The 20,810-nt window shown below is 41.4% G+C and overlaps 1 protein-coding gene across 2 annotated transcripts in view; it reads right to left on the bottom strand.

Moving 5' to 3' along the window:
* Positions 1 to 20,810, bottom strand: part of KCNN4 (potassium calcium-activated channel subfamily N member 4) — a 135,206-nt gene that overhangs the window by 113,039 nt on the left and 1,357 nt on the right. The gene's annotated exons all lie outside the window — the stretch shown is intronic.

The following is a 20,810-nucleotide window of genomic DNA, read 5'->3' as shown; positions in this document are numbered from 1 at the left end:
TCAAATTTCAGTGTTTTTGGTTTGATTATATTATTGAATTAAATTTATTATTCTATTCTTATTTTTCATGATTATTTATTAAATTATAATTTATTTTTTTTTTTTTTTCCAAAAAAGGTTTATTTTTATTTTGAAATAAGAAAGGCATAACAAGTCATATACATATACGGAGCACAGTCCGCGCATAAACATCTGTCTTAATCTCCCGTAGCGCAGACGGGTCATAAGTTGTTTATTTGAAGTGTGAATTACCCTTATACAAAAGATCACATTATAGCAGTTGAGTAAACTAAACCAAAAAAAAAGAATACTGATTATAATAGGTAGTCTAGAGGATTATAGTGGATGCTGCTCTAATGCGTAGGGATTATTCAAATAATGGGACCATGAGGCGCAGTACAAAATATCATTTGAAGGCGTGCAATTCTTCTGTGTCCGTAGCCGGGCAATGTAGGGTTCTTATTGTGAAGGACAATCATACCTATATGTGAAAGGGCACCCTGTCCCTCATAAAAGATATAGTTATTTGTAGAGGAAAAAGGTGTGAAGGAAAGAAGGAAAGGAAAAGAAGAGAGAAAGGCACATCAGGTGAAAGGAAGTGTGAAGAGTAGCATCATAGAAGGAAGGGGATAAAAAAAAAAAAAAAAAAAAAAAAAAAAGGTGGGGGGGGGGGGGGGGGGGGGATGGAGGGGGTCAAATAATAAATAGTGGCTGTTAACTAATCATATCATGGAAATTATAATTTATGATTTCGTGTTTCAAGTTTTATCATACCCGGGATGTTTACTAGACTCTTGTTCGGACAGATTTCAGTGAGTTATTCCTAAGAATTACAAGCCTACAATATAAAACGCCAAATTTCCATGCAAAATAATGGTACTGCTTTCAGCACCAAAAATCTAAAATAATCATACCGCCAGGGAGGTTAACATGATTTTGCAGAGCGGTTGCCCTGTAGCAGTAATCTGCTATATTGTGGTAGGGAAGTGGTTAATCTACACTAAGTACCACATGATGACAGTGTGACAACAGAATTTTAGAAATGTCTGTGAATTTATGCATTTGTGTGGATGGAAATAAAAGCTATTAGAAGGATTTTGAGCTTTATTCACTTTTTTCAACACACTGCTATTATTTTGAACACAACTGTACCTCTCTATAAAAAGGTTTCACAGCTGACAATGCATGCATACTGTATCAGAGCAAGAGCCAGGAGGTTGAAGGAACTTCTTGCAGAGCTCAGAGACAAGATTATCGCATGGTCCAGATCTGGGGAAGACGCCAAAAAAATTTCTGCTGCACTGAAGATTCCCAAGAGCACAGTGGCCTTCACAATTCCCAAATGGAAGAAGTTTGACACAACGAGGATTCTTCCAAGAGCTGGTCACCCAGCCAAACTGAGCAATCAGGGGAGAGGGGCCTTAGCAAGAGAGGTGACCAAGAACCCAAGCTCCAGAGATCCTGTGTGGAGATGGGACAAAGTTCCAGAAGGACAAATACCACTGCAGCCCTCCACAGATTTGGGCTTTACATAGTTACATATTTAGTCTGGCTAAAAAAAAGACAAAAGTCCATCCAGTTAAAAAAAAGTTATACTCCTATACCCACAATTGATCCAGAGGAAGGCAAAAAAACCCAGCAAAGCATGATCCAATTTGCTCCTGCAAGGGAAAAAAATTCCTTCCTGATCCCCCGAGAGGCAATTGGATATTCCCTGTCTGCCTTAGGGGGCTTTACGGCAGAGTGGTTAGAAAAAAGCCTCCCCTCAGTTTGGAGTTTGTAAAAAAGCTAGACAAATTAAAACAGACAGGAACCACTGCAATTAAGTAATGAAGCTAACTGCCGACTCACCTTATAAGCAAATGGTGGTGTCCTCAGGCAGGGCCGTGGATAAGGGGGCACCACCAGTTCTCCTGTATGGGGCCCAGGCCAGCAGGGGGGCCCAGGCAGCTGGTTGAATCAGATGTGGGCAGAGAGGGTGGCTTCTTCTCCTCTTCCTCCCGCTGGCTTTCAGCTGCTGCGTCCCCAACCATCACCCTCCCTGTGCATCATACATTTCCCCCAGCAGCCCAGGCCCCCCTGTGTGCCCCCACAGTGCTGCTGGCTTCTCTTCTCTCCGTTCCTCCAGCATCTGCAAGCACACAATAGGATCCTTCAGGATGGAGAGTGGGGGAAGGGTCCAGTAAATATGCCACATTTATCAGGCCCTGCCTTTCCTAAATGAACACAAGGAGTGATCGGTAACAATCACTCACTGTGTTCATTCATAACTGCAGTTATGTTTTTTTTGTTTTTTTTTCTTTTTGGGGGGGGGGGGTTTGGTGGAGGGGCCCTGTCAGGTTTGCTGTATGGGGCCCCGTGGTTTCTCACAGCAGCCTAGTCCTCAGGGCCAAAATACATAAACAAAAAACTAAAGTGACAAAGAGAGGCACACAAAGAGGCCCAAATAGAGGACAAAAGCTGCGGCTTAGAAAAAAATTGCAATTTTATTAAAATTATCAAAAGCCAAATATCCCAACAACCAGCACAATTAAAAATAAATGACAACGTTGTCATAAATGATAACTCACAGCCTGGGCTTACATGCATACCCGACACACACACAAGGAGATTAATAAATGGCAATTGCCCTGATTAAAGGTCTCAAAAATGCAAGAAAGTAAGCATTAGGCTCCATGCATACTGGGCGTTTTAATAACACTGGTAGCATTAGCTGTGTAAAGTCAGGTTAAAAACGAGTTTTTCAGCATTTTTGCATTAGTGGTTAGCTGTGTTTTTCCACGTTTGCGTTTTTTTACACACACACACACACACACACAAAAATGTGTATAATTTTCCTTTCACTTCACAATTATGTGCCACGGTCTATCATATAAAATCCCAATAAAATACATTTACGTTTTTGGTTGTAACATGATAAAATGTGGAAAATTTCAAGGGGTATGAATACTTTTTCAAGGCACTGTAAATGACCAGCAGTTTCAAATACTAATTGACGTATAAATGGAACCTGGACAGAAGTCAAACATGGTGCTAAGCATTTATCAATGTACATGAGTTATATGGCTGCTTAATGTCCATTGAATAATTCTAGGGGGCAACGTTCACTTTAAAGTCCTTTTAAAACATGTCTATCTTAGGCTGGCCGTAGATGGATCATATTTTTAATTTTCTTTCAGCCAGCGGGCAAATTTAATAAAAACAAACAGATTCCTTCATCCATGCCATCGAGATGGATGGGGGAATCCTCCCCACTGTGCTATTGTATTCTGATAGCGGAGACTCTAATGTGGGATAGCTGCAGCATAGAGGTCAGTATGTGTGTTTGTTTTTTTACAATTCATATTTCTTCTTTAAACAGGTTCTCTGATATTACTAAAACTGGAATAACAGAAAATATTTCATATATTGAACTGTGTTCCCCCAGGTAATATTCTGTATGCTGAGTAGCAGTATACATTTAACCACTTGCCCTCCAGAGGATTTCCTCCCCTTTCTGGCCAGGCCATTTTTTGCGATACGGCGCTGCGTTACTTTAACTGACAATTGCGAGGTCATGCAGCCCTGCACCCAAATTACATTTATGTTCTTTTTCTTCCACACAAATGGAGCTTTCTTTTTGGTGGTACTTGATCGCCTGTAGGTTTTAAATTTTTAGCAGTGTAACCAAAAAGGACCTACAATTTTGAGAAAAAAACAATATTTTTGACTTTTTGCTGTTAAACATATCCAGTAAAACAATTTAAAAAATCAAATTTAGGCCAAAATGTATTCTGCGACGTCTTTACTAACAAAAATCCCAATACATGTAAATTAATTGGTTTATGTGAAAGTTATAGCGTCTATAAATGGTGGTATATATACTGGAATTTATTTTTTTTATACTAGTAATGGTGGCGATCAGCGACTTATAGCGGGACTGCGATGGGCATTCCAACACTGGGGGGAACTGACTGTCACTGGCATCACAATTACACTAATACAGTGATCAGTGCTAATAAAAAGTACTGTACTAATGACACTGGGCAGGAAGGGTTTAACATCTGGGGCGATCAAAGGGTTAACTGTATGCGGTGTGTGTTTTACTGTGTAAGCATGCTGCTTTGTATTGCTCTGCTATGCAGAGCAATACAAAGCAGTGTGCTGGAGCTGACATGGGAGAGATCTGTATTGTTTACGTACAGACCTCTCCTCTGTCAGTGTTTGCCAGGTGCTGGCGGGGAATCTCTGGCTGGGAGCTGATGAATGACAGCTGTAGCTGCTGGCAGTGCAGGTAAGGCGCATGCGTGCCCCCTACCTGAAAATACAAAATCACGTATATATATGTGATTTTGCACAGCCCTGCCGCCCTGTAGCAGCAGTTCTGCTAAAGGGTGGTCGGGAAGAGGTTAAAAGGATAGTAACCTTAAAGTCAGCCTTTCACAATACTTCAGCTGGAATGTCAATAAACAAAATGTATATTAATAATGTACTTTTGACATTTTGAAGTTGTATCATAGCCAACATAATGTACCTGTGAACCTGTGCTTTTGGCCAATGGGTGGAGAGAGGTGACATCATGTGCTAGAACACTGCAATCTTCAGATACCTAGAGGTATATAAATCAAATTTTGCATAGCTGCTCATCCATTGAAACTGCATGTAAACACATTCTGTGGGAACAGGGCAAAACTGAAGGCTCCCAGGCAAGATTATCTGAAAACCAATTGTTATTCACTGAAAAAAAAAGTGTGAATGGGGGAAATAATGCATTATGGCCACCAGAGCTGAGGAACATATTTTTTTTTTCCTATGACACTCACAGCCATCTAGTGGACATAATGTGCTATTTTCCCTGTTCATATTGTTTTTTATTTCAATGAATAATATTTGATCTGCAGAGAATATGCCTTTAGAACATTTGTGTTTGCCCCATTCTCACAGAGGAAATTTACATATAGTTCCGATGAGAAAATAGTTATGCGATAATTTTTTTTTAATATAACCCCAAGTGATGATGCAATAATTAGATGATAAAATGCTGAGTAGAGGTTTAGGATTTGGTCAGCGTTGTTCATAGTGCTGTATGCACCTATAACGTTACATAGTTAGAAAAAAGAGAAAAGTCCATCCAGTTCAACCAAAAAAAGTTATAATCCTATACTCAGTTGATCCAGAGGAAGGCAAAAAACACAGCAAAGCATGATCCAATTTGCTCCTACAGGGGGAAAAAATCCTTCCTGATCCCCCGAGAGGCAATCGGATATTCCCTGGATCAACTTTACCTATAAATGTTAGTATCCAGTTATATTCTGTGTATCTAAGAAACAATCCAGGCCTTTTTAAAGCAATCCACTGAGCTGGCCAGAACCAACTCTTGAGGGAGTCTATTCCACATTTTCACAGGTCTCACTGTGAAGAAACCTTTCCGTACTTGGAGATTACATTTCTTTTCCTCCAGACATAAAGAGTGCCCCCTTGTCCTCTGTGATGACCTCTAGGTGAATAGCTCTACACCGATTTCACTATATGAACCACTGATGTATTTATACATGTTGATAATATCCCCCTTAATCTCCTCTTCTCAAGAGAGAATTCAGTTCCTCTAATCTTTCCTCATAGCTGAGCTCCTCCATGCCTCGTATCAGTTTGGTTGCCCTTCCCTGCACTTTCTCCAGTTCCCCAATGTTCTTGGGAGTTCTTATTGTTCAGTGTCCATTCAGATTTAAAAATCTCTAATACAACCCTTTTAAACCCACAGGAACCTTTTGAAATCATTCTCAGGTATGCTAAAATGAATTCATAGGGAGTTATTGGAAAAATGCCCCTTAGTAGGATGAATGCCCTCCACAGTGGAAGTTGGACTGCCACTCTTACAGACAGCATTGGTGTCAGGCAGCTGACTCTGCCAAGTTGTGTTTGACCCGGATCTACACAGGTGCCACCAGATGAGAGGTCTATTAGCCACAGCTCAAGAACCCCTAGAAACCAGCTAACATTTATTATTCGGGGGTCATCGGAGAAATGCCCTTTAAATTGGTTGCCAATGGGAAGAATGCAAATGGTTCTTCACTTACCCAAGCTACTTCTTCAGAAGTGGCTTGGATAAAGCTACTCAACATCTTCACCATTACTGAACACGTCAATTTGAATGTGACCATTATCAGCTTTTAATACTTTAAAGTGGTTGTAATCCCTTACATATACAGTGAGGAACAGAAGTATTTGAACACCCTGCGATTTTACAAGTTCTCCCACTTGGAAATCATGGAGGGGTCTGAAATTCACATTGTAGGTGCATTCCCACTTTGAGACAGAATTTAAAAAAAAATTCAGGAAATCACATTGTATGATTTTTAAAGAATTTATTTGTCTTGCACTGCTGAACATAAATATTTGAACACCTGAGAAAATCAGTGTTAATATTTGGTACAGAAGCCTTTGTTTGCAATTACAGAGGTCAGACGTTTCCTGTAGTTCTTGACCAGGTTTGCACACACTGCAACAGGGATTTTGGCCCACTCCTCCACACAGATCTCCTCTAGATCCGTCAGGTTTTGGGGCTGTCGCTGAGCAACACGGAGTTTCAGCTCCCTCCAAAGATGTTCTATTGGATTTAGGTCTGGAGACTGGCTAGGCCACTCTAGAACCTTGATATCTTCTTACGGAGCCACTCCTTGGTTGTCCTGGCTGTGTGCTTAGGGTCATTGTCATGTTGGAGGACCCAGCCACGACCCATCTTCAATGCTCTGACTGAGGAAAGGAGGTTGTTGCTCAAAATCTCACAATAAATGGCCCCATTCATCCTCTCCTTAATACAGTGCAGTCGTCCTGTCCCCTTTGCAGAAAAGCACCCCCAAAGCATGATGTTACCACCCCCATGCTTCACAGTAGAGATGGTGTTCTTGGGATGCAACTAATCCTTCTTTTTCCTCCAAACACGACGAGTGAAGTTTAGACCAAAAAGTTCTACTTTAGTCTCATCTGACCACATGACTTTCTCCCATGCCTCCTCTGGATCATCCAGATGGTCATTGGCAAACTTCAGACGGTCCTGGACATGTGATGACTTGAGCAGCGGAACCTTCTGTGCAATGCATGATTTGAAACCATGACGGCGTAGTGTTCTACCGACAGTGACATTTGAAACTGTGGTCCCAGCTCTCTTCATGTCATTGACCAGCTCCTCCCTTGTAGTTCTGGGCTGATTCCTCACCTTTCTTATCATCAGTGATACCCCACGAGGTGAGATCTTGCATGGAGCCCCAGTCCGAGGGAGACTGACAGTCGTCTTTAGCCTCTTCCATTTTCTAACAATTGCTCCAACAGTTGATCTATTTTCACCAAGCTGCTTGAAAATTGCCCTGTAGCCCTTTCCAGCCTTGTGGAGGTCCACAATTTTGTCTCTGGTGTCTTTTTACAGCTCTTTGGTCTTGCCCATGGTAGTAGTTGGCGTCTGACTGACTGCGGGGTGAACAGGTGTCTTTAAAGAGCTTAGACAGGTGCTACTAAGTTAGATTAATGAGTGGAGTAGAGGGGGACTTTGTAAAGGCACAGTAACAGGTCTTTGAGAGCCAGAATTCTAGCTGTTTCTTAGGTGTTCAAATACTTATGTTCAGCAGTGCAAGACAAATTCTTTAAAAATCATACAATGTGATTTCCCGCATTTATTTTTTAATTCTGTCTCTCAGAGTGGGAATGCACCTACAATGTGAATTACAGACCCCTCCATTATTTCTAAGTGGGAGAACTTGCAAAATCGCAGGGTGTTCAAATACTTCTCTTCCTCACTGTACTTAGTGAAGTGACTGGTCTCAGGTGATACACAAGGATGAAACATCCTCCTACAAGTTGTACCTGTTAATCTTCAGTACTCTCTTCTCTGCATCTGTTCAAAGTGCAGAATTTATACAGCTTGTCTAAGAGGTCAGAAAAAGGAGTCAGAGAGCTGAAGCTACACTCTGCAGAGCTCAGTGAGGAGAGCTCTGAAAACTGATTGGAGGGAAGAGACACAGCCCCCTCCACACAGCACACAGGAACAGATCTGAGGCTGTCAATCTACTGGCGGTCCCTCCGCTGTCACCATTTTTCTCTTGTTGTCAGAAAAACTTGTCAGAAGTGACTCATGCTGATAGTAGAGGAACAAAACAGCAGACAGAAACGACACTTAGTGCTCTGGATAGAGACAAGTACACACTATAGAGGGATGTGCTTTTTTCAGTGAAGTACCTGTACATTGCTAGCTTCTTCTGGGTACACAGCACACGTGTCATCTGCTGTGATTAGACAGAGCAGGATCTTGCCAGCATGTCCCAGCCAATGGTTCATGGCCAGGAACTACTAATCAGCTGTTTCCAATCACAGCTCAGAATCCTGTGTTGACAATCAACACAGGGCTCTGTACAGAGGGAACAATCTCTTTGTTTCTTCTCCCTGCAAAGCAGGGAGAATTAACATAGAGATTTTTAGTAAAAAGCAACACATTAACACTTGTTAGTAACACATTTAAGCCCTTGATTACCCTGAGATGTTAACTCCTTTTGCAGCTAGTGTCATTAGTATAGTGACAGTGTAAAATATCACTGTATTAGTGTGACTGGTGATGTCAGTGTCAGTAAGGCAGTTCTCACCCAGTGTCAAATTGCCCGACACACTATCACACTCCCACTATAAGTCACTGATCCTTACCATTAGTAGTATAAAAAAAAAACCTTTCATGCAAACCAATTTGTATACAGTTATTGGTATTATTTTTTTTTTACCAAAGACATGTAGCAGAACACATTTAGCCTAAATTTATGAAGAAATTAAATTTTTTTAAAACTTTTTATTGGATATGTTTTATAGCAGAAAGTAAAAAAATAGTGTTTTTTTCAAAATGTTTAGTCTTTTTTGTTTATATAATAAGAATTAAAAAAAAAAAGCCTAAAAAAACAGCGGTGATCAAATACCAACAAAAGAAAGCTCTATTTTTGTGAAGGAAATTATATAAATTTTGTTTGGGTACATAACATCGTAATTTCTGATTAAAGTAGTGCAGTGCTAAATCGCATAAATGGCCTGTTCATGAAGGTGGTAAAATCTGAAGTGGCTAAGTTAGAACAATTAATTTATGTCTTCAGTGCAGACTCTTGAGTGCTGAGGATTTGAGGAATATACAATGGCAAGACTAGTTATTGTGAGAGCCCAGATCTGTAGTTTCTCCAAGATAGGTAAGTATTTCAGGGGTTTTCTTAACATACATCTTCTAATTTGAGAGGAGCGGGGTGGGTAGGAGTAGATGGCATTTTGTGTTCATAAGAGGAGACAAACAAACGATGGCCAGAATGCTCCCTGGTTCCCTCTCTTTGAGCCTTTTGGTTCCACACCTAAACAGTGCAAGGTTGCTCAGTAAGGATTTAGATCAGGGGTCTCCAAACTTTCTAAACAAAGGGCCAGTTTTCTGTCCTTTAGACTTTAGAAGGGCTGGACTGTGGCCAGTGGGAGTAGAAAAGGTCCCGATGTCAGTGGGAAAATATAATGCCCTATGGTTTGGTGTCAGTCAGAGGAATTATGCCCCATCACTGGTGTTATTGGGAGGAATTGTGCACCATCACTGGTGACATTGGAAGACATTGTGCCCCTTTCATTGGTGTAGGGGGGGGGGGATTTATGCCCGATCGTTGGTATCAGTGGATGAAATAGTGCTCCAAGGGCCAGATAAAGGCAAGCAAAGGGCTGGCAACCACTGATTTAGATGTTAGGACGTAGCACTGTTTCATCCAGGTGCAACATAAAATCCAGCCAAATTATGGGATATAGAAACACATGAAATTACAGTTTCAAGTTAGCTTTAGCAATCCCATGACTGATTTTATTTGTTGGCTAGGATTGCTTTTCTAATGATCCAGTCACTTCATTTCTGGATTATATTGCTAGGAACAGTGCCATGATATCTATTCACATACTGATGCCGCTCCTGGGGCATATCTATTTATTAGCACAATAAAGTGTTTCAATGGAATTTCCTGAGAAAATATGATGAAATAAGAGATGATATGTTAACACAGCCGATATGTTAACACAGCATTTCTCAATCTTTTTAACACAGAGGAACCCTTGAAATAATATTCCAGTCTCGGGGAACCCCTGCTGATAATGACTACATCTACAGCTCATGGTACAACATTGTGATAACCAATGGGAAGAGTGCCCCTTTACACTTGGGGTCATTGGGAAGAATCTCTCCTTACAGATAGCTAAAAAGTTCATTAGCGTTGGTGGTTGCTCATCTGAGAGAAATTGCTCAAGGAGCTGCCAGCACCCTCTAGAGCACGTGTCAATCACAAGGCCTGTGAGCTGAATCCAGCCCTCCAGACCATTTCAGATGGCCCTCACACCTCTCCTGCAGCTGCAGCATCCCCCTCGTCTCCTTTCCCACCTTATCTCAGCAGTTGGCAGCAGAGTGGAGGATAAAACTCCTCCACCAGATCCTGTGCTTCACCATGCAGCCACAAAGAGGCTGCTATAGAACAATCGGCAGAAGAGAGGAGGACAGAACTCTTTATACAGATCCTGCACCTCTCTGTGCAGCCGCAGCACCCCTCTTTTCACCTAGCTTCTTCTCGGCGGCAGCATACAGTAAGGGGGGTGCACCGCGATGTAAGGAAATTTAGGGTTTCTTGACATCTGTTGTAAGGGGAGGGGGGGGGAGTGCTGTGGACATCTAGTCTTACAGATACAAACAGCCCTTTGAGGGCAAACGTAATGCTGATGCAGCCCACAATGAAATTGAGTTTGACACCCCTGGTCTAGAGGAATCTTAGGCTTCCACAGAACCGCAGCTGAGAAAGATTAACCAAATCAATTTAAAGTGAACCTGCAGCCAGCTTATGGGCACTTAAATATTTCCATATTCTTACCAATTAGTAAATAATATTTAAACAAGTCCTCATTGACTTCTCTTCTTCCAGCAGCAGCTCAACTCACCCTGCTCCTTAGCAGTGACTTCCCAGATCAGCTCCCCTGTTGCTCTTCCCAGCAGTGACTTTGCAGCTCCACTCAACTGTTCCCTCTACCAGCAGTGACTTCGCAGCTCAGCTCACCCTTCTCCTCCTCCTCCCAGCAGTGATTTTGCAGCACAGCTCACCTTGCTCCTCCTTCCAGCAGTGGCTAAACAACTTAAAGTGTTACTAAACCCACAACAGTAAAATCAGTCTTTATATGCAGTATAAAATGCTTGATATACTCACTGTGGAACCTAAAGGGTTAATCCTCTGCATTGTGTAAAAAATGTTGTTTGATCCTGTCTTCTCTGATCCTCCCCTTCTTCCAGTGTCCCCCTCCTATCTCCTGATAAGACATATCGTGTGGAGTCAATCTGCACATGCTAACTTTGGTATGTATTGCTAGAAAGGTTTTTTTTTTTTCTTGGGGGAGTGCACGTGATCTGCTCAGGGCCAATCAGCACTGTCCAGACAGAGGTCAGGGGTTCTGCAGCCTCCTAGAGCAGAAAGAAAACTTCTCCTACAAGCTTTAATCAGTGCTCTGTTGGATGCTGATAGAAGTCACAAAACTGCTCTAACTGCTGATAAGAAAAGGTATTTAGAAGTTTATATTTACTAAAATAATTGCATTTCCATGTTCTGTGTACTGTGGGAGACCAGATATAGTGAACGCAGGAGAGTGAACACAAATACAACACCTCCTGCGCTCAGGGACCCAGATCAGTAGAGGAGAGGGCCGAAGGATCACTAGTATAAAGAGTATGAAGATGTATGAACAAACTAAAAAAATCCCAGCGTCAATCAAAGAAAGTATACAATTATGCAGCTGTGCACCAGTGAAAACCACCAATAATGAATAACACAAAAAACAGGGCAAAAATTAAATAAATAAAAATAATCACAAATAAATAAATGTCCGTGCAAATATATATATATATATATATATATATATATATATATATAATATTTCAAACATAAAAGTCCTTATTTTTCCAAAAGGATTTTCAAGACAATGTTCCAAAATGTGCTTCCACCTAATCACCACGTGAAAAATAATATTGACCGCACTCACCAGATGGAGGTGAGTAATAAGCCTCATAGGATATAAGGGATCCTATAGCCCCTCAGGAGGAACTCAAATCACCTTCTTCACCCTGCTTAGATACAGCAATCGACTCCACTCTACTTCTCCATGGAATCCTCAATAGTGTGCAAGGAAAGAAAGGCTACATAGTGTAATACTGCCACTCAATACCATATAAATCGATAGAATAAGGACACTCACATGTTTCAATAAAATAACAGGCCTTGTTTAATAGCCTCAAAGGCTTCAAAGGAACAAGTTTCCAAATTGTAAATATAAGGATCTCACGCTTTAAGAATCACTGTAGAAGATGACCAGCTTTCCACCTCTAAAATGGACGCTTGAAACGCAAAAGTCGGCGTGCGTTCCAAATACCGGAAGTGACGTAGGCCAAGATGATGGCAGACCGGAAGTGCGTCAGCGCGTTTCGCCCCACCCACAGGGCGTTCTCAAGACCGGTCTTGAGCTGCACACTCACTACATCACATTGTAGCAAAGTGTTATTTCTTCAGTGTTGTCACATGAAAAGATATAATCAAATATTTACAAAAATAAGAGGGGTATACTCACTTCTGTCAGATACTGTACATGACGAGTTGATGGTAATGCTGCTTCCCTTTGGCCTCTTTGTAGTTTTTGTTCCTAGTCCCTTATTGCTAATTATTTATATATATATGTGTACTTTCTATCATGGCATTGATGTGGTGTGGCACTTGTGGTCCTTGCATATCAGAATGACGACTTCACTCTTGGAAGGGATTCATCTCTTCACATAATGAGTCACTCTCTAGAGTATCTATGGTGGTTAAGTTCTTTACCCCAACATGCTTTGGTTTTGTATCAACAATGTATATAACAAATCTTGTTAAATTTGACTATCAACTATTGTAGAATGGTATCATATCCCTGAAGAAAAATTTATGATAAATATTCGAAACGCATTGGATCCCAGGCTGAACGTATCCATAATCAAAATTCAAAGGTTATTAGATGGAATTCAATTATGGGGGATAGCACTGGATCAATGTTGGATTACACCACAATATCAGAACTTAAGTAGTTTGAAATGCTTTGAAATGTATTTTGAAGCACTTGGCTATTAATTTTGGATGTGTTAACAGAAACGTTTTAATGATATATTGGGTTGTCTTTTTAAAGAAGTAGCTTTTTCTGTGTATTTAAAGGTTGCCTTTAAAATCCCATCAAATGTAAGAAAAAAAACATTTTTAATATAGAATTTTCATGTTTAACTTCTCAATGACTTCCAATAAACTGACAGCATTTTTGGAAGATTTGATCATCTATGTCAGGGGTATTGCTAGACCCGGACACCTGGGGCATGGGCCCTTGGCCTTCTTCGGAGTACCTCAGATCTTCTATTGAGTGCCCCAGGTCTTCTACTGAGTGTCCCTGGTCTTCCACTACATGCTCCTAGTCTTCTCCCCAGAATCCTAGGTACTCTACTGAGTATTCCTGGTCTTTTACTGGATACTCAAGGACTTCCACTGAGAGCTCCAGGTCTTCTACTGAGCGACCCAGGTCTTCTACCAAGTCCCCCAGGTCTTCTACTGCATGCCCTTGGTCTTCTACCAAATTCTCCAGGTCTGCTACTGGGTGCCCCAGTTTTTCTACAGATTACAACAGGTCTTTTACTGAGTTTAATTGGTCTTCTACCAAGGACTTCAGGTCTTCTACTGAGTGCTCCTGGTCTTCTACCAAGTTCCCCAGGTCTTCTACTGGATGCCCCAGTTCTTCTACCAATTACAAAAGGTCTTTTACTGAGTTTCCCTGGTCTTCTACCAAGTACTCCAGGTCTTCTACCAAGTACCCCAGGTCTTCTACCGAGTGCTCCTGGATTTCTACTGAGTACCCCTGGCCTTCTATCAAGTACCCCTGGCCTTCTATTGAGTACCCCTGGCCTTCTATCGAGTACCCCAGGTCTTCTACGGAGTGCCCCAAGTCTTCTATCAAGTGCACCTGGTCTTCTACCAAGTAACCCCGGTCTTCTGCTGAGTACCCCAGGTATTTTTCTGAGTGCCCCAGGTATTCTACTACATGCCCTAGGTTTCCTTTCAGTTTTGAAGATTATACATTTTATGCCAGGGGTAGGCAACTTTGGCACTCCAGCTGTGGTAAAAACTACAAATCCCATCATGCCTCTGGGAGTCATACCTGTGGTGGTCAGAGTCTCGCAATGCCTCATGGGACTTGTAGTTCCACAACAGCTGGAATGCCTACGTTGCCTATGCCTGTGTAATGTTTTAATCCGTTTGGGAATGTTGTAATGTATCTACTATTCAATCCACCTATGAATTATTTTGACATCATAACAAAACACCTATGGCTCTTGTAATGAGGGGCTTAGTGGTTAACACTTCTATCTTGCAGCACTGAGGTCCTCAGTTCAAATAACGGCCAGGACACTATCTGCATGGAGTTTGCATGTTGTCCCTCTGCTTGGGTTTCCTCCCACACTCCAAATACATGCTGGTAGGATAATTGTCTTCTGTCTAAACTGGCCCTGGAATGTGTATGTGAGAAAGGGACTTTAGATTGTAAGCTCTTAGATCCACAGACATGCTGGTAGAATATTTGGCTTTTTTCTATGCTGGCTCTGGGATGTGTATACATGTGAGATAAGCATAGACAGTAAGCTCCTTGAGGGCAGGGACTGGATATGTACAGCACTGCATAAACTGTGGGCACAAAATAAATACTGGTAATAAATTATGCATTTTTTTTAAATGTATTTAGTATGAATCACTAACATCCTATATAAGCATTATCATGAAAATGTAGATTCCAAAATCATTTTCAATATTTTTAAATCTTTTGGCTTTCATTTAAATAATTCCTGGTGATTCTGGCATGTGTTTCCTTGTTCAGGCACTTCCCATTACAGGGTGATGGTGCAATGTCCCTTTCTCCCAGTTGTGCTTCTTTCTGTCACCCTGTCATTGGGCTTCCAATGGGGACTACATGTGCACATTACTCAGACATGGTCCACTGTTATCACCATCAGGAAACCCACCCTGAGAAATGCCATGAGGCCATCGCTGGAGTGCATGTAGACATAAATTTTACAATGGTAATTGTTTATGGTACACAGTGCTTTAGCAAATTAAATATAGGTGTTTAAATCTACTCCAGCTCATAATGTACCAATGCTCATCTGACAGTGACCTGTATCTCAGATACCTATTAACTAGGTATTATCTAGCTTACGCCACTAGATCACATAGTACCTAACTAATGCCAAACAGTGGCTGATCCTCAGACAAAACAAAAAAAGTAAAACAGCTCTTCCCTGTCCCCCACTGACTCACCATTGCATTGTGGCTACACAGATTTCTCCAATCAGCAGGTATCATGAGTTTTGCTGGTTGGAGAGCTCTTACTCAGCAGGACCTCTGCAGAGAGACCACTGTTGCCACTCAGGTCCTTTATTGCAGTATGCTGAAACTTTAAATGGGCTTTAAAATTTGGTAAAGCTGGACCCCTTGACTTGTGGCCAATTAATGTTGGCGTGGCCAAAATTCAAGCAGCTTCTGGCCCTTCGACAAAAGTCGGTTGTTTAAACAGCTTCTGCTAAAAGTATAAAATATATACGCTACACTTAAAAACGTAGCTCTTCTTTCTGTATTCATTTTTTTTTTTTTAAATTTAACTGTATACATTGATGTCTCCACCCAAAACCACATTCAGATTACAAGAGAACGTTAGGGGGGATTGATCCATCCAGGCTGTGTAGTGTGGATGGAGGAATCTGTTAAGAGATTTTTTTCATCCAGACTGCAGGCTGAACCAAAGAAAATCTATACATATAAATATTAAATACTTCTTCTTCTGAGCTGCATTTGCATTGGCTGTTGTCTTCCTGTCACACATGTGATTAGAGAATTTGTAAACCCAACATTTCATACTCTTGATATGTGCCTGCTGTCCCAGGTACTAGTACAGTATAAAAACGTATCCTGTTCTCTTTGCATTGCTTCCTTTGTGTGAAATCTCTGGTGTTCCTCCCACTCCATCTGCTTCTGCTTTCCTGTTAAAAAACGACCACACTAGGCATGAGAGCACAGCGTGGTCAGTTCTATAGCTGTGCTGCGAACTCCGCCTGCTCTCCTCCAATGATCAAACTTATCCTGACACACCCCAACCCCCCCCCCACCACCACCACCACCCCCCTACACAGCCATTCACTGGGAAGTTCATTTGTACTGCTGTTTCTCATTTCCCAGTTCTTATGCAGCTGAGTACTGAAGGTATGTGATCACTTATAAAAAAAAGGCCCTTCCATTTCTATTTTACACTGAAATGGTTGTTTTACAAGGTGAGGGTTTACATACACTTTAAAAGAGACTTTCAAAAAAACTTTGCATTTCACACATCTTTATCTCATCTACCATCACTGTGTTAGAAGTTGCCCTTTATCTTTGAATTTTGGATTTTTTTGGCTACACTTTCCTGCAAGTCGTTTATTGTAAGCCGTGCCCAGTTTCATTAGGGTGAACTTGCACTGGTGATTTTAATCTCTTGGTACTCAAAGATTTTACTACTTTCTGGTTGTCACCCCATTGCGCTACAACTACACAGGAGATCTTTAGTAGCAATTTTAATACAATTTCCAGCAAAGAATCACTGAGAGTATAAACTGATGGAACAAATGGCAGCCTATGGAGTAAGTTCACAAGTAGAAACTAGTAGCAAAGTTTTTTGTATAATCGCATAGATCTTCAATCTTCTGCAGTTGTTTGCTAGGCATTAGCAAAATTGAGAGTTTTCATTTCCCTAACATTTTTGAGAAAACCAAGAAATTCAGCAAAATTTTACAATTTTGGCTAAATGCACTGGAGGTAATGGTGAAGATGAAGATGAGTGACACTGAACATATTCTCCTGTATCTTTTCAATACACATCCACTACTTAAAGTTTTACTAAACCCCAGACCCTGTAATCACTATATCTGGTGCATATATATATATATATTTATATATATATATATATGCAAAGCGCTCTGTAAAATTGACAGCGCTATGCAAGTACCTGTAATAATTAAAATGTACACTGCTCTTTTTGTAGTCCATAGTCTATCACAGGAGTCAGCAAGAAAGGGTAGCTATGTTCCTACATGGGACCATGGAGAATGAAATTAGCCACCCTCAAACCAGAAGTCAGTGAAAAAATAGGAATTTGGAGATTTGGAGGAGGCTTAGAGCAAAAGACGGGAATTAAATATAAGCTTCTTGTGCAGCTCACACCATAGGGGGTCATTTGTTTAGAAACAAATTGCTGCTCCTAGCAATTAACCCTTGGTGATATTAGTCGAGCAACTGAGCTGCTATGTCAGACGTTTCGTACATATCTAGGTGATGGTATAGCTTGTAGTAATAGTTAAGCTGATCATATACAGTACCAGTAGAACTTCATTCAAAAAATTTTAATTTCACACATTTTTTAAAGGTTAGTGGGGTCAAGTCAACATTCCTTTTCAAAAGTAGTTAAGAGAAAACTTGAAGGAGCAGATTTGAAAACTTTTCTTGAACACAATTTTAACTGTAAATGTTTTTGTTCAGGAAAATGAAGATTCATATTTTAATGAAACCTGTTTAATATGTCTGGGATTCCATTCAAATATCTAATCTGGATGAAATATTAAGAACTTTTGAACACAATTTGTTGACTTAAAGACAAGATTGATGGTCAGTAGAAACCATGTCACCCTTACATCGATGGTCAGTAGGAACAATATCACCCTTACATTGATGGTCAGTAGGAACAATGTCCCCCTTACAGTGATGGTCAGTAGGAACAATGCCACCCTTACATTGATGGTCAGCAGGAACAATGTCACCCTTACATTGATGGTCAGTAGGAACAATGTCACCCTTACATTGATGGTCAGTAGGAACAATGCCACCCTTACATTGATGGTCAGTAGAAAGAATGCCCCTATTACATTGATGATCAGAAGAAAGAATGTCCTCCTTACATGGATGGTCAGTAAGAACAATGCCACCCTTACATTGATGGTCAGTAAGAAAAATGCCACCCCTACATTGATGGTCAGTAGGAACAATGCCACCCTTACATTGATGGTCAGTAGGAAGTATGTCCCCCTTACATTGGTAGTTAGTAGAAAGAATGTCCCCCTTACATTGATGGTCAGTAGGAACAATGTCACCCTTACGTTGATGGTCAGAAGGAACAATGTCACCCTTACGTTGATGGTCAGAAGGAACAATGTCACCCTTACATTGATGGTCAGTATTAAGTATGTCCCCCTTACACTGAGGGTCAGTAGAAAGAATGTCCCTATTACATTGATGATCAGAAGAAAGAATGCCCACCTTACATTGGTGGTCAGTAGGAAGAATACCCCATTTACCATGATGGTCAATAGGAAGAATGTCCCCCCTTACATTGGCGATTAGTGGAAAGAATGCTCCTTACACTGATAGTTCCTGGTCAGGACTCCAGCACCACTTGGCTGGGGGGGGCTTTCTTCTTACTATCTGAACAACATTAGAAGGGAGGTCCATCAGCCACAGCTCCAGAACCCCTAGACACCTCCTAAGGTTTCATGGAACCATGCTTGAATATGTCTACTGTAGCCTATCGAGATGACTGTCAGCAAGTAGTTACAATTTTCAGCGGCAAGAGATTAAAATCGCCTATGTAGATTAGCCCTAAGAGCAGAAAGATGTTATTTGTTTGGTGGATCTGCATTTGGTTCCAACACTAAACTACAAGCATTTTTTTTTATTTACTCAATAGCATGAGATCAGCACATTGTCTTTAACTAGCATAGCTGCCAGAGAGGGGTTAAATATCCTGCAACAAAAACCTTTGTGTAGTTGAGCTTTAAAGGGCCAATCCACACAAATGTGATATTTCAGTTAAAGGTGGAGTCTGGAGGGCTGGACACTTCAACAGTGGGATCCCCCGAGCCACAATTCCTGACTTTGCCCTTCTCCACTTTGGGTGTTTCAGCCCACCTCTGTGTGTTCCAGCTCCTTCGGGTTACATTCTCTATAATATAGAATAAATAAAAAATCAAGTGGGAGGTGGGAAATAAAAAAATGGTGGGAGCCCCTCGTAGTGGGCACAGCACGTGAGCGGGAAAGTCCCAGAGAAGGACTGTCAGGTGATTTATCTCCAGCATCTACCAAACACTGAAATATCAGAAAGGCTTAGTTTATATTTGTGGTTGGGGGTGATAGAAGCACACGGTTGAGCTGTGCTTTTACTGACCCCACTCAACAAATGCAGCTGTACGAGGTATACACATGCTGTGGCCACTAAATTATCCCTGTTGTTGCTTTCAGTGGGCAGTACCACCACTTGAACGTTCAAGTGAATGGGGCTGTACCGCAGCTGCCACACAACTGACTGGTGCAGCAGAGCAGGCTTTTAGGGGATGAAACAGGCAGTGAGGAGGTGACATAATGCCACCTCATCGCTTGTCAAACACCCTCTGAAAAGTGATCCACCATGGTTTGTGCTTCAAAGGCCACTACTAGTATAAGCAATCCCTAGGGCACCATTCACAGGAAAGTTTAGCCATGCTGCAAATTCCAGCCAAAGGAATCTACTGGTCCTGTGGCTGGGATTGACAGCTGTATGTAGATAGCTGCAGCCGTTGAGCCCATACATTGCAATGACAGGCTGTCAGTGGCCAAAGCTACTCGTGCCTGTTCCCAAAGTCAGTGATCACCTGTGACTGCCTGTCATTACAATGTACAGGCTCGGTGGTTACAGCTATCAACAGCAAATGCAGGAATCAGTAGATTCCTGCTGCTGGGATTCGCATTGCAGCTAAATGCCCATGTGAATAGTGCCTAACAATGAGATCCTCCCTGCCCTAATTTCTAACTTTGTCCCTGTCCACCTGAGAGGTTTGGGTGTTCCTGCCTACCTTTGTGTGTTCCAGCTCCTTCGGTTACATGATTGTAGTCGTATCATGCGACAGAAACAATTGATTACTGTCCGTGATACTTTTTTATTTGCTCTAATTGCACTAGTTTTATAGCCATTGCTGTATACGTTTTTTTGTTTTTTCTTTTTTTCCCTCAGAGATTGTTTCTTTTAACATTCTGCTAAAACTATGTGAAGTAGTACTGCTTGGACCTTGAAGAAGGGGACATACCCTGAAAGCTTATCCTGAAAATTGTATGTTAGTGCAAATAAAAAAAGTATCACGGACAGTACTCAATAAAATCAGTAAAAAATCCAGGAGGGTTGGTGGGAGCCCCTCAAAGATGAGAAGACCCCCACAACAGATGTGCTGACTCCAGGAACTGAGCAGAAACATCCCCCAGAAGAAACTGTCAAAAGATTGAAGCCTCTAGCATAACTCAAGAAACTGAGCAGAACGTTGCACTAGAAGAAATTGTCAAAAGGTTGAAGCCTCCAGCATGACTCCAGGAACTGAGCAAAAACATCCCTTAGAAGAACCTGTCAAAAGATTGAAGCCTCCAGCATGACTCAAGAAACTGAGCAGAAATGTCCCCTAGAAGAAACTGTCAAAAGATTGAAGCCTCCAGCATGACTCAATAAACTGAGCAGAAACGTCCCCTAGAAGAAACTGTCAAAGGTTGAAGCCTTCAGCATGACTCCAGGAACTGAGCAGAAACGTCCCATAGAAGAAACTGTCAAAGGTTGAAGCCTCCAGCATGACTCAAGAAACTGAGCAGAAATGTCCCCTAGAAGAAACTGTCAAAAGATTGAAGCCTCCAGCATGACTCAAGAAACTGAGCAGA

The sequence above is a fragment of the Staurois parvus genome, unplaced genomic scaffold (assembly GCF_062004578.1).
Source record: "Staurois parvus isolate SC_StPar_1 unplaced genomic scaffold, SC_StPar_1.0 ptg000163l, whole genome shotgun sequence".
NCBI lineage: Eukaryota > Metazoa > Chordata > Amphibia > Anura > Ranidae > Staurois > Staurois parvus.
This window is presented reverse-complemented; position numbering and strand designations above follow the sequence as displayed.